We start from the raw sequence: 15,453 nt of genomic DNA, 5'->3' as shown, positions 1-15,453 counted from the left end.
CCTCCCGTTTCAATAGACTCCTGGCTGCCCTCCCTGCTTCACTCTTGCCCTACAAGTGTCAATGCTCTACACAGTAGCCAGAGTGATGTTTGAAATTTTTAATTTAGAACCTGCGATTCTCCTGCTCAAAATCTCCAGCAGCCACCACAACACACCTTTCATGGGCCACCAGCCCCTATATCATCTAGCCCTGTTCTCTGACTCACCTACCACCCTCCTTCATCATCCCCTTCAGACTCTACAGCCTTCTTGCTGTTTCTTGAGCTCCAGCATTTGCATTTTTTGTTCCCCCAGACAGCAGTATGGCTTCCTCCTTCTCTTCATTGCAGTCTCTGTCAAGTGCTACCTCCTTAGAAAACTCTTTTTTAACCAATATGTTTAAATGTTTAAAATGCACCCTCCCTCCCATCGTAATATACATGTATCCCTCACTCCACCTTATTTTTCTTCATGGTACTTATTACCAACTGAGAGTAAAAATTTCCTCTTATTTACTTGTTTTGTTATCTGTCTCCTCTATGAGGGCAAGGCATGTTAACCTCTGAATCTCCAGGACTAGAATGCTGCATGTTGAATGAGTGAGAATGACAGTACTGACATTCAGTTTCTGAGGAGTCAACTTAGCTTACTCACTAACTATATATACTTGTCCACAAGCCTGGCAGTACTCATGACCAAAGTCCTGCCTCAGAAAAATAAATTACTGCTGTGCAGAAACGCTAGGGTCATATAAAATAGGTAAAACTGTAACCTTCTAATTATAAGAGCCCATTAAAATTAACCTTTGTCCATCCTAGAGAATGCCTTCTGCTTAACACTGCTAACAGTGCTGTCTCATTGGCTTCGTGTGCCCATGAACTGTATTTGTTGAGTAGAGAGCCCTGAACAAAAAGAAAATCTCTGAAACAGGAAGACAGAAAGACATGAAATTAAGTCAATAAATTAAGGAGACACAGAACTTGAGGAAAGTTCATAGCTGATGGAGACAGAGAGAAAACAAACAAGGAAAAGAAATAGGACTAGAGAATGCTTTACATTCTTTTGACTACTAGAGTAAGAGGGGCCAAGAACACAAGAGGAATCTTAATAAGTAGAATTAAAAATCTTTGTCAAACCTCTTCTTTACATATCCATTCCTGGTTAAGCTTGCAATGGTTCCCACATTATGGAAATGGCATTGCGATGAAGGAGAAAAAACTCATGCAAATAAAGTAAATAGAGGCAAAACCATTTTAGGTCTGGTTGGCTTTACATGGTCATGGGATGGGGCTATCTGGATAGACATTTTCAAGAGGTTTGAGCTGTGCAGAATTGTATCATGAAGAGAAAGGATATGAAGGTCATATAATGATCACCTTAAGCATGAGATTTGAAAGAGACTGTGGATGAGCATTTGAGAGCCTCTGGGTACCGCTCACTTGTTACTTCTTCTGTCAACTGTTAAGTCAGTAGTAGGTAATAAATAAGATAGTTGCAGTTCCATGTTATCCTATTGTGTCTACTCATCATTTCTGCCTGGAAGGAAATCCCAGATTAGGATTGCCAGATAAAAGATAAGATGCCCCATGAAATTTGAATTTTCAATAAACATTTTTTTTGTTATTTTTCAATAAACAATTTTTTAATAAAAGTATGTCCCATGCAGTATTTGGGATATACTTTTAAGGAAGTATTTATGGATTATCTGAAATTTAAATATAACTAGGTGCACTATATTTGTCTTTGCTAAATCTGGCAATGCTACTCCACATCAAGGACTAAAAACTAAGAAAGGATGGACTTTGGTCTTTCTGGTGCCCTTGGTAGGGATTCAGAGAGCTTGGATGGCTCTCTCTGCTGTATTCACCATACCAAAGGGCTGGATCCTTCCAGGAAATGATGCTACACTAAAGTTTATGTGTCTTCTTGTATTTGTCTTTGCCCATCTATCTCTAACCCTGCAAGGAGCTGCTATTCATTCATTCTTCCCTTTCCCAGGTATTCTTTCATTCTAACTTATTCTGGCTTATTCTGTTTCTAATACAGTCTGCTCAAAGAAGGTCTCCTGGGGCAATGGCATGCTTGAGTTACTCATTTATAAACCTCCTGCTAGTGTGCGTTTTCATTATTGACAGTTGTGTTGCAGAAGAATTTTTCTTGCAAATGCAGGCCAATTTTTCCATGAATTTTAGGTGACCTCCTATTTATAAATAAAGCCACTGAAAGAGTTTTCGTCATTATTTAATAATGCAACCACAGAAAGAAAAACAAAACACCGGAATCAATATTCTAGGACTGAGAATTCTGTGAGAAGAAAAACAGTTGGCAACAGCAAGTCTGAGAAGTGGTAACATTTGTGTCCCAACAGATAGACAGAGCTCAGTAATGGGCAACTTAGAGCAATAATTCTTCAGCTATCCACACAGCAAGAAGACAGTCAGCCTTTTGGACATATTTCATTCTTCTAATAAATGTTAAGGTTTAGGGATAAGTAGTGGTAGGAATTGAAGCTCATACAGAATCCAGATATCACAGCTGGAATATGCCATTAGAATCTCAATAGCATTAGTTTAGGAGTCACTACATAAACAGAGTCTTTTAAAAATTATTTTATTTTTAATTTTTGTGGGTACGTATAAGGTGTATATATTTATAAGGTACATGAGATATTTTGATACAGGCATACAATGCATAATAATCATATCAGGGTTAAATGGGGTATCCATCACCTCAAGCATTTATCCTTTCTTTGTGTTATGAACAATCCTATTATACTCTTCTAGTTACTTTAAAATCTATAAATAATGGTACTGTAGTCACTCTGTTGTGCTATCAAATACTAGATCTTATGAGTCACTCCATCTAAATATATTTTTATACTCATCAATCAACCCCACTTCCCACATCAACAAACTCCACTTCCCCCATCAACCAACCCCACTCCATCCCCTCCACCCAGGAGGGGGTGGAAGTCGTGAAAGAGGGGAAGTGGGGATGGTTGAAGGGTACAAATATTTTAATGTTTAGCTCCCACAAATGACAAGAACATGCAAAGTCTGTTTTTCTGACACAGATTCTTGATGTTAGGCTGTATCAGAATTTGTAAACCTTGGCATTATTGACATTTTGGGCCAGATAATTCTGTTGTGGAGGACTGTCCTATGCATTGTATGATGTTTAGCAGCAGCCCTGGCCTCTATTTACTAAATGCCAGTAGCAACCTCCCAGTTGTCACAACCAAAATTGTCTCCAGACATTAACCAATGTCCCCTGGAGGACAAAAACTACTCCTAGTTAGGGGTAGCCACTGGTCCGGAATAGAAGAGTGATGTTTAATCCTGATGGAATGTTAGAAGAACCTGGGGGGTCTTTTAAAAATAATGATTTTTCTGACACCACCCCAAAGATTCTGACTTAATTGTTCTGGGAGAGTGCTCACTTTGTTGTTTTTCATATGCAAGTAGAGTTTAAAACTATTGAGCTAGATCTAAAAGAGAAAAAAAAAATCCTGTTTGCAAAAGTATCATTCTTGGAAACTTAGACATGAGTCCATATATGTGAATTAAATAGCCTCAGCTATTGAAAAAGAAACAGACAAGGGGGGCAAGCCTTGGTAAAGCCCGGGCCTAGAAGATCACATTCACTTTCCCCAGTTTAACTTGTTTTTAATGGCATTTTTTAAAAAACAACATTCAAATTTTAGGCTGTAGTTGTATTACTAAGGTTGCAAGACAGAAAAAGGGGCAGTAAAAATAAAAAAGAATTAAGAAATTGCAAACTGGCTTTTGTGTTTTTTTTAAGAGGAAGTTTTTACTTACTGGTTTCTTTTTTTTATTTTTAAAAAAACTTCCACTAAGTTTATCTCATGAGATTGCCAGTTTGGGAACATCAGCAATCATGGATGCACCTTTGTGGTGACCAAATATTTGAAGGCACGTTACCTTGCATGCCTTTCGTAAATCTTACACAGAGTGAGTAGTAGAGAGTTAAAGCTCTGGGATTCTAATGCAGGCAAGCTTTTACTTCTGCGGAGCTCTCTGAAGAGACACAGCCTAGAGGTATTCTAGAGAACGGGTTTGTGTTGCTTACTGTTAACAGTCTTCCTAGGAACATTTGGCAAGGCTAAAACATTCCTCTCACAGGACAGAGGGGACTTGTGGCCAGAGTGTGCAGATTTAGTGCAGACACAGGCGGCACCAAGAGGGTCTTTAAAATTAGTGATGCTTACTAATGGCTGAACTGCAGTCACAATCTGTCCCTGCCACATTTCAAAAGTCCTCATATTTTATATTTATAATGTCACTAAGTCTGGTTTAAATAAATGCTAAATGATAAAGTATGACTTTATAATGAGTAATTGTTAACGTGCTCGCTGTTCTTTGAGGAGCAGGGCTAGTGATTACTCCTCGCTTGATCATTTACACCAAGACTCTCAGATGGACTTGATGCTTCTTGCATGTGGACAATGCTTTGCTTTCGCTTCTGCTGTAGGAACCTTGAACACCCACTTTAGTTCTACCATTGGGAAGGAACTTTATGATGAAAACTTAGATCTCGAGGATCTTCTTGAGACTCTCCTGCTTCTCAACTCAATGAAAATCAGTGCAACACAAAAAGTAAGTAAATCCTGTGAGGTGTGAGCCAACTGACAAGGAGTGAGGTCAGTCCAGAGCACAGAGAGAAGTGTTGGGGACAGCTTGGGCAGCAGAGATGTAGCTGCAGCAGTAACAGAACAGTAGCAAATGTCCAATGTGCAACTGCAGGAGAGAGAATGTAGGCATGAGAGAAAAGTCAGAGAAAGAATGAGTGAATTATGAAAGGCCGGGGCGGGAGGGGAGAAAGTTTAATCATAAGAGTTTAGAGCCAACAGGGCAAGTAATGATGTGTAATAAGCCCAGGTAATACAGTACCCAAGGAATACAGTAAAAACAAATATGTCAGTCAAATGAGTCATACTGATATGAGGAAATGGGTTTTCTTAAATGCTTCCTTGCACCCTTTCTGGAGCTGGCATTTCTAGTACTAAGGTAATTCAGTGGACCCATTGTAATATAACTCAACTCTGAAGAAAACAAACATTCTTTTAGCAGCATAAGCCAGCGATTAATCTTCACAACCTGGAAGATCTGATGGTGTGTTACATAATTCAGTACTGCCCTGAAAGCCAGGCAAGAGGTGCCACTTTCCTGTTCTTTAGAGTGTCTGGCATATGGGAGACTCACACAAATGAATGTATTAGGAACACACAGGTGTCTCTGTTTTTTGGGATGCGGTACTCAGCACTGGCACCACTTGACCCACAACCATAAATATCTGTTTCCATAACTCACACAAGTCAGGCCCTGGAGAAATGCTCCCCACATCTCCTGCCCTATGATTCTAAAACAAAAGGCAAGTGCATCTGAATTCTGTGAGGGTTTGTGTGTTGCACCACTGAAATCAGAGAAAGGCACTGCCTTAGATGGTGGGGAGTGTTTGAGTGACAGAAGCACTTAGGTAAGAGAAAAGACAAATTAATTAACTTGTCAGATCCTTCCTCTCAGATAACATGAATGCAATAGATTCTTGCATAATAAGTATAGTTTCCCAGGAGTACCATGCATCTATTTTTTTGCTTCTCTTCATGTTCCAATTCATAGTTCCAGAGGTACTTCTGAATTAAATCAGTTTTGTAAAATCAAACATGGTTGTTTAAGGACATTTTACAATATCAAGCATTTCATATTAGTCTTAAATTTGTATATATGTCTATATATAGGCTTAGTTGTAATTATTTATGTATTGGCAATTAGATGAACACAAAACACAGGAATTGCTAAAACTTTTATTATCATGAAAATATTTACTAAGATTTAATTACTTTTCCAAAAAATTAAGTTTAGCTTTAATTAAATAACTTTAAATTTTCATATTTATATGTTGTAATTTGTAAATTTGCTTTTAATGTTGGATAAGCTTGATAATATTATCAAATATTAGATAAATGTATTATTAGAAGAAAACTTTTTTGAAAAGATATATAAAAATAATTTCATTCAAAATTTTTATATTTATTTTAATTTAAATTTTTCATGAAAACATATCTAAGTTTTGTATGCCTTAAATGTAATTATGTTTGATAATTTAATCATTTACTACTCATTTTCTATTTCTTGCCTAACAAATTACCATAGTTCAGTGGCTTACAGAACGCAAATTTATTATCTTACCATTCTGTGAGTCAAAATTCCAAAATAGGTGTCACTAGGCTAAAATGAAGGACTGCATTTCTTCCTGCAGGCTCCAGGACAGATCTATTTCTTACTCTTTTTGGCTTCTAAAGGCTGCCCACATTCCTCGACTAGTGGTGTCCCTCCATCTCTAAACCCAGCAACAACAGGTTGAGTCCTCATGTCACATCTTTCTTACTTTTCTGTCATCTCATCTCGCTGACTGCTGCTGGGAAAAATTCTCCACTTTTAAGGACTCTCATGATTAGACTGTGCCCACTAGATTACACAAGATCTCAGATCCTTAACCTCAATCACATCTGCAAAGTCGCTTTTGCCTCATAAAAGAGTCTGAGGTTTAGACAGATCTTAAGGGGGCTATTAATCTGCCTACCATAATCATTGAGAATAAGTAAAAGTTAAGATTATAATAGCAATAAAATATACAAATGTGAAGCTCCAAAAGAACAAAAAAAAAGGAGAACAGGAAAAGGAAACTGAAAATCTTTAAAAAGGCAGTCTGTTTAAATCTACAAAAACTGGAAAAAATGAGAGTGGACAAATATCTGGTAAGCATGACGGACTTAAAATTTGTGACTAGGGCATCACATTTTTTATATTAATATAATGAAGATTGAATTACTGATCAAAACAATTAAAAAGTAAGAGAATTATTCTCATCAAATCTGCAACACGAAAAGGTCAGACAAAATTCCAACAATTTCACATTCTGAACTAAATGAGGACTAATTACCAGTTTGAGCAATGAGAATATATGAGGTCCCCCATTTGCACTTTGCCAGGCATCTGAAAATGTTGGAAGTAGGTCGGCTTCACCCTGAAGCCAGACCATCGACAGCCACTTTTCCCTCCCTTCTCCACCCACAGGTCTTGGGCCCTCATCCTCCCCAGCCTCAGAACTAGTCTCCAAAGAAGATGAAAGGTAGAGGAGGGAGTAAATCGTTGAATAGGATGAAGGAGATGTGGGAAAAAGAAAAAGAGAGGCTGCAAGAGAGAGGGTCCAGGGATAACTCTGCTCTTGGAAGGGAGGCCACAGGCATGTGGCCCCAAGAGGCAACAACAAGCTTAGGAAGCCAGAGAAGCCAGTTACAATCACTGCTACTCTTGTCGATTCTGTGTTGTTTAAGGAATATCACCCACCAGGAGTTCTCCAGAAACATTCTCCCTGATTCCATGTAAGTGCTCAACCAGTGAATGGTAGTCCCATTTTGGTTTAGTCTGTACCATCCCCTATTCCAAAATAAAGGGAAAAATGGTGGGTTTATATCTTAAATTTTCTACTTTACTAAACTCAGGGGAAATAGCCAAGCAAAGACGGAAGCTGAGACTCTTTCTAATCATCCTTTCCATAGAATGTTGGCTAAAATTCCTTGTCAAGAAAGGAATGACAAAGCTAGTCCACACTGTGTTTCCAATTAGTTGTACTTTAAAGTATAAGTATTTAACAAAATTCATAAATTTTGTTAATTATTTACTTGTAGTGAAAAATGAGCCATTCTCAAGCAAATCACTTTTTATTACACATTCCAGAGGATAACCATAAAAGGACATTTATTATAACAAAAATAACCACATCTGGATGGAACTTCAATCACCAGCTATTTACTAAATAAATGCCCAGAAAAAAAATAGTTCATCTTTAATTTCAGTCTTCATTAATAAAAGCTGAAGTGCCTCTTCAGATCTTTTGATCAGTTTCTGTTGGATTGTTTTCTTTTTACTGAGTTGCAAATGCTCTTTATATATTTTGGATACAAAGCTTTATCACATAGGCATTTTGCAAGTATTTTTTCGAAGTATTTTTATCTTTTCATTTTCTTAATAATATCTATCAAAGAACGGGAATTTCATAATTTTTATGAAGTCCATTTATAATTTTTTCTTTTATGGGTTGGTGGGGATTAGAGGGTTGTGTTGTCCTAAGAAATCTTGGCTTCGCTCAACACAAAAAGATTAGTTTCTATATTTTCTTCTAGAAGTTTCATAGTATGATCTCAGATCCATTTCATATGACGAATAAGCACATAAAAAAAGATATTCATCGTTAGTCATTAAAGAAACTCATATTAAAACCATAAGGAAATGCTACTATATACATATATTAGATAGGATGAAGAGCAACTGGAATCTCATACAGTGCTGATTGAAATGCAAAATGTCAAAACAACTTTAGAAACCACTTTGGAAGCAGCTGTACTGACATGGAATTTTTAGCTGGAAGAATCTTAGAAAAAGAATACTTACCCCCTCCCCCATTCTCTTCACCCCAGGGAACTGTTAAATGAGGAAATCGTGGTTCAAGGAGGAACTTGTCTGTGTCCATTCTCAGCTTTCCCGTGGTAATTACCATCTTGATAATATAACGTAATGTATGTATATGTTATCAAATAATATAATATCTTTGTCATATATTTATCATCTTCATAATGTTAGCTGTCTAGTGGTAACTTTTTTTTGCTCTTTATTGCCTCCCTCTTTTTACCCTCTTTGTTGTTTTTTGTCATACAATTATGATATATGTGTATATATTCTCACTGTAAAGATGTAAACAACACAAAGATTATTGAACAAATCATGAAAGTAACCCTTCCTTCATTCTGACCCTATCCAACCCCCATCTCCTCAGAAGAATACACCATTTTAGTTGATAAGTGTTTTTCTGGCTGTTTTTCAATATTTCTACCTATATACATGTATGTATAATGTATATACACACATATACACATACATATTGATATATATATATATAGAGAGAGAGGTATGGTTTTTTAACTTAACTTGAATTGCATTGTGGATATTGTCCTATGACTTGCTTTCAACCAAATTATATGTCTTGGAAATACATACATATATTTTAAAAATATGTTATGTATATGTAACATATGATATATGTGTAATATATATTACATAGATATAATAAGGCCTAGGGAAGAAATTGTCTGCAACCTCTAGTACATCTTCCTCTATATCTACTGTACATACATACAACTAATTTTTTTTTTTTTTTTTAGACAGAATCTTGCTCTGTCGCCCAGGCTGGAGTGCAGCGGCACAATCTCGGCTCACTGCAAGCTCCACCTCCTGGGTTCACGCCATTCTCCTGCCTCAGCCTCCCGAGTAGCTGGAACTACAGGGACCTGCCATCACGCCCAGCTAATTTGTTTTTGTATTTTTAGTAGGGATGGGGTTTCACCTTGTTAGCCAGGATGGTCTCCATCTCCTGACCTCGTGATCCACCCACCTCGTCCTCCCAAAGTGCTGGGATTACAGGCGTGAGCCACGGCGCCCAGCCACAACTCATTCTTTATAAAAGTTGCAGAGTAGTCCAAAATATGGATGGACTATAGCTTAATTACTCATTCTCCCATTGATAGACACTTAAGACTTTTCTAATTTTTATAATTTAAAAATATGCTGCAATTAACAAACATTCTTATGTATCTTTTGGCAATATGTATGCATATTTCTTTAGTATGGGTTTTGGAAGAGGAATTACAAAGGAGTCATAGAATATAAATATTTTTATTTTGAAAAATACAGTTGTAATTTAATAACCCACCAAAAGACTCTAACAGTTTAGATTCACATCAACAGTGTAAGAGCATGTCTGTTTTACTACACCCTTACCCCCACTGGTTATAATACTTTTAATTAACAATCTTATGAATGAAGAATACTATCACAATGTTGTTTTGATGCATTTTTCCAATTACTAGTGAGATTGAACATTAATTCTTTTATTTTATGGATCACTGGCTTTTCTCCTTCTGTGAACTACCTGTTCCCATCCTCTGCTTTTCAGCTCTTGAGCTGTTATCTTTTTCTTATTGATTTATATGAGCTCTTTATATATTCAAGATGTTAATCATTTGTATTTTATGTATATGGCAATGGTTTTCTTCCAAACCAATGCTTGTCTTTTTTTTTTTTTGGAGACAGAGTTTCGCTCTGTCGCCCAGGCTGGAGTGCAGTGGCGCGACCTTGGCTCACTGCAAGCGCCGCCTCCCGGGTTCACGCCATTCTCCTGCCTCAGCCTCCCGAGTAGCTGGGACCACAGGGGCCCGCCACCATGCCCGGCTAATTTTTTATATTTTTAGTAGAGACGGGGTTTCACCATTTTAGCCAGGATGCTCTCTATCTCCTGACCTTGTGATCCGCTCGCCTCAGCCTTCCAAAGTGGTCGGATTACAGGCGTGAGTCACCATGCCTGGCCAATGCTTGTCTTTTTATCTCTGTTTATGGCATCTTTCATACTATGGACGTTTTTATTTTTTATTTTTATGTTGATTTATTCTTGAATTGTACACATATTAATTATACCTAAGCTATTGTAATGCCCTTAAAGCCAAGTTCTACACATATATTTCATTTGCTTTCCCAATAGGTCTCTGAGGAACACATTTTTTCAGATCACTTTGTTTCATCTTTTTAAGGTGATGATCAATTATTAAGGAGTTTGAAATAATCATTTAAAAGGAATTCTTCAGATGAATAACATAAAGACATTTATCGGGTCAGAGCATTGGTTGGTTCACATACTCAGGATCAGTGGCCTGAGTGGGCAGGCACTGGGTGAACGGAGAGCTGCAGGTGTTGGAAGAGAGCCCAGCTGGATATGTAGTTTCCAAAGATCATCAAGGCAGACAACTGAAGGGAAACCATGGGAAACACCTGCTTTAGGCCATCTAAGATGAGATGATAAAGTAAGGAAAGAGTTGAGCCCAACACAGTGATAGCCAATCAGAAAGCAGGCAGAACTGACAAGCCTAAACAAGTAGGTGGACTGGCAGCAGGCAGCCAGCCACCACGGGGACAGCATGTACTCCAGGGACAAGCTCAAGGCTACAGGTAGTTCAAGGCTACTAGGGTGAGAAGAGCAGGAACTGAGTTCTGTACCAGTGCTTCTCAAAACTAATGTGCATCCTAATCACCTGGAAATCTTGTAAAACTGTAGATTCTGATTCAGTGAGTCTGAAGCAGGTCTTAAGAATCTACATGCTTAACAAGAGCCTAGTTGACGCTGACACTGCTGGTCCCTGGAGCTCTCTTTGAGTAGCAGGCTTCTGGAAGGCTTGTGTCACTAAGCACAGAGAAGCCTCACTTATCAAATCTGCACCAAAACAGGAAAAATAATGTGAAGAATAATGTGATGCACACATCAGAGCATGAGGCAGTTGCTTTGTCCCTGAGATTGCGCTCCAGATGGCTTCCTAAGATGGGATAGGCTGATCTTGTGCGTGGGGGTCCCAGGGGCTTGGGCCACAGGAGAGACAGGACCTCAGAGGCTGGGAGACAGGCAGAGACAGAACAGTGACATCCTGCTGCTTTTGAATTTGCACATTCTGTAGAATAATAACAGCAGTAAACTGTTACACAATATCTATTCTCAGCATCCTGAAGCCCTTTCACATATTGTTATTTCCATTAATGGGGCCCTTTGCTGCTATTTCTACTTTTCTCTTCAGCTATCAACAATATGGCTTTCCACACCTCCATCAGACAGTGGCCAGATGAAATAAAATGTGCCAGAATGAAAACTTGTTCATTTGTCTACTTTTTGCCAAGAGTAGACAGGCAGGAAATTGAATGTATTTTTACAGAAAAGGTTTTCAAAACTTTTTCCCCACTGAGGCTCATTTAGGTAAACTGAAAAGGCATAAGACCCATCTAAAACGTGGGTTTCCACTTTTTATTAGAGAAAGAACAGAGTACTTTAAAAATAAATACATAAAATAATAAAAAGGAAAGACAAAGATAATGAAGGTTGTACACGGTACCAAATTTTTGTATCCCATGATAACACACGAGTAGTTCACTACTAAGTAGCTTTTAGTGACATACAGGAAACATTAAAATCTACAGAAATTTGCATTATTTTCTTTTGAAAGGGATCATTTCACAGCCTTTCAGGGGGAGCCATTGCCCACAGGAACTCATGCATTCCATGCTTTGAGGATCACTAGGTCTAAGAAGCCTTCTTTGGAGGTTCTAGCCTCCAACCCTTATTTTAATAAAAGAAGCTCCACCTTTATCTATTTCTATGTCAGACTACCACACAACATTGGACTTAAAGAAAGGTTTCCAGGGCTAAAGCAGACTTTGAGGATCACTAATTCTGAGTTAAATTTCTGTGTATTATCTCTGCATTTGACTTATTCACACTGGACTATCACTCATAAATATAGATAATACAGAGTTAACTATTTAAACTTATAAAGAGAGTATTTTCCTTTTTATGAGTAAAACATGCTGCCAACTACTTGGACCACATACTGATCCATAAATACTGACAGCTTTGTAATTGGGAATCATAAATACACACTAATGAAGCATCTCAAAAGGGAAGAGCCGCAGGTAATCTGAGAGATTAGGCATTCATGTTAGGTTAGGCTTTGATCATTGTTTTTAATCACAATTTCATTGCAGTGCATCTATAAATCCATGTCCAGAAGTATGAAGTGGTTCTATAGTAAGAATAAGATGCTGTAGATAATGGGACTAAATAAGACACTATAGGTAATGACATAGATTCAAGTCTTATTGTTGATGGGAAGAGGTCAATAATGGATGACGTAATATACTAGAGCAATGAGAATTATTGAATGTTTTCCAGACTTACTTGTATAATTGGCCATAACAGCAAACAAAAAACAGGTTCTGATAGCAAAATGATATACAGTACTAACAAAGGTGAATCTTGAGGTGAACCTTCTCTTTACGAGTTTAAATAGTTTACCGACCTTTTCCCATAGTAGAACAGCCTAAAAAGTATCTTTCGGTAGAATGCTAGTGCTTATAAGGTTTTCTTAAGATACCATTTTTCAATTAAAATTTATTTCACAAAAGACTCACATCCTTGGCAGCCTTCAGGGTGAGAGTTGATTCAGGCTGTGTCCAATGGCAACGATGAGTGAACTTCCCACCCTCAGAATCACATGAGCATTCCTGAGATGTTTTATCAGAGTGATACCAACTTCATTATTAGGATATTGAGTCCCTATTTCCTATATTCAATGTCCTTTCAAGCCCTAACTTTGTCTGGGTTGAAGGCAAAGATCCAAATAATCACATTTGTCTTTGATAACTGAAACTGGGAGAACTGGGACTGTCTCAAGAGTTCTACATGACTGTAGGTTGCAAGTACTGTGGTTGCATCTCCAAATATTAACCAATCCCAGCTGACAATTTAATGGGGTCTCCTGAACCATAATCCTCATGTCTCCAGTGAAGGAAACGTGCAAAGGGGATTCAAAAATCCCTTTTGGAGGAATAGGAAACTTCTGCTTTCCTTCCTTTCATAACATTTGCAATAGAACAAAGGCTTTTTTAGAATGGAGCAACCAGATCCTTTTTTGGGGGGATCAGCTTAAATGTCCATTCTTCTCATACTACTTTTATCTATGTGAACTTACTCTTTTCTGTTGTGGATTGAATCATGTCCCTCAAAAAGATAATAAATTCAAGTTCTAATCTGAGGTCCTGTGGGCGTGACCTTATTCAGTATTAGAATTTTTGCAGAAGTTACAACGAGGTCATACTGAGTTAGGGTGCGCTCTAAATTCAATGTGACTGATTCACTTATAAGAGGAGAGAAATTTGGACACAGAGGCAGACACACAGGAAGAACACCGTGTGACAATGGAGGAAGAGGATGCATTTATGCTGCCACAAGCCAAGGAAAACCAAGGACTGTCAGCAGCCATCAGAAGCTAGGAGAAAGGCATGGCACCTCACTCCCTCTGAGCCCCCAAAAGGAGCCAAGCCTGCTAATACTTCTGGCCTGAACAGTGAGAGAATAAGGTTCTGTTGTTTCAAGCTACCCAGCTTGCGGTATTTTATTACAGAAGGACAAGGAATCAAGTATATTTTCTTTCTCAGCACTTGTGATAATTTGATTTTCTCTTTACTTAGTGGTTGTTTCACACCTATGTCCCCATCAGACTGTAAGCTTAAAGAGACCTGGATCTGGTCTGTCTTCACCACTGTTGATTCATTACCAGCACAGTGCCTGGTCCATGGTCACTGAATAAACGTTTATTGAGAGAATGAACGTGCTTAACCAGAAGTACAATTGACCTATTAGGCCAAGTTCAAGATTCCTAACAGCTCAGCTGTGAAGGATACCTCTCCTTTCAGTCCTCTATTACATACGTCCCTGATAGATGTGTTATTTGTGTCTCCTCCTGACCCTCAAGTTTGTTTGAGGGCAGGACCCTTCTTTGTGCATCTGTAGAGCTTCGCAGTACCTAAATACTACTTTGCATATATAATAAAGGTTCAATAAATATTCATTACATAAAGAAATAAATGAAATGACTGAATTTTCTAAGATGTTACAACTAGATTGAAGATATCTAGCTCATTATTTAATAATAAAACTATGGTTAATTATGGTGTCCTGTGTGAAAACAGTTATAGCTTGTTTTTTAATTAGTATAAGCATGTATGTGCATTATCAGTATACACAATTTGTGGTATGAGTGTTTTGCTTCCCTGCACACAGACCATGGAAATCCTGAGAAACAAATTACCACCCCAGAGCAAGTGCCTAACACGGAGACTTTTAATCCTTAAAGTTTTTCTACAACTAAGCAATGTTTTTTCAAATGCAATAACACTGATATGCAGACATATCGATTGTCCACTCACAAAGCCATTCCTCAATATCATTACAACATGCCTCTTTGAATGTCACTAAAAACCGATGTCTCATTTTTCTAGGACAAGTTGGCTGAAGTTCTGCTTGAAAACTGGTAATAGAAAATACAATTTCTCAACCCCCTTTGGCCTTTTAATTCTGTTCTACAGCCTTGCCAGTTCACTTTCAAAGTCAAGGGATGCATCTTGCAAAACCATGACATCTTTTGAGTAACTCCTTCTGTTCTTAACACATATTCCCAGGAGCTTAATAAATATTGTTTTTGCAACTTGTTTAGTGGCAAGATAATGAGTCCTTGGTGTACGCTTATCCTCTGCTTTGCTATTAGAGAAGATATATTCAGACTGCTTTAAACAAAACTCAATTCAAGGGCAGGGAACAGTCTTAAAACCTGTTAAAATTCAAATATTTGGTCACTGTATGTGCAGCATGTGTGTTCTAGAAAGTCCTATTATTTTAAAACATAAATTGAATCCCGTTGAGAAATTAATGTCATCTGAATATACTAATAACTGAAATGCTCCCAAGTTTACAAAAAGCCCTCAACGAAACTGTGACCTTGTATAGACAAGGGCCTATGGGGGG

This window comes from Symphalangus syndactylus, chromosome 3, assembly GCF_028878055.3.
Source record: "Symphalangus syndactylus isolate Jambi chromosome 3, NHGRI_mSymSyn1-v2.1_pri, whole genome shotgun sequence".
NCBI classification, from domain to species: Eukaryota; Metazoa; Chordata; class Mammalia; order Primates; family Hylobatidae; genus Symphalangus; species Symphalangus syndactylus.
Note: the sequence above shows the minus strand (reverse complement) of the source record.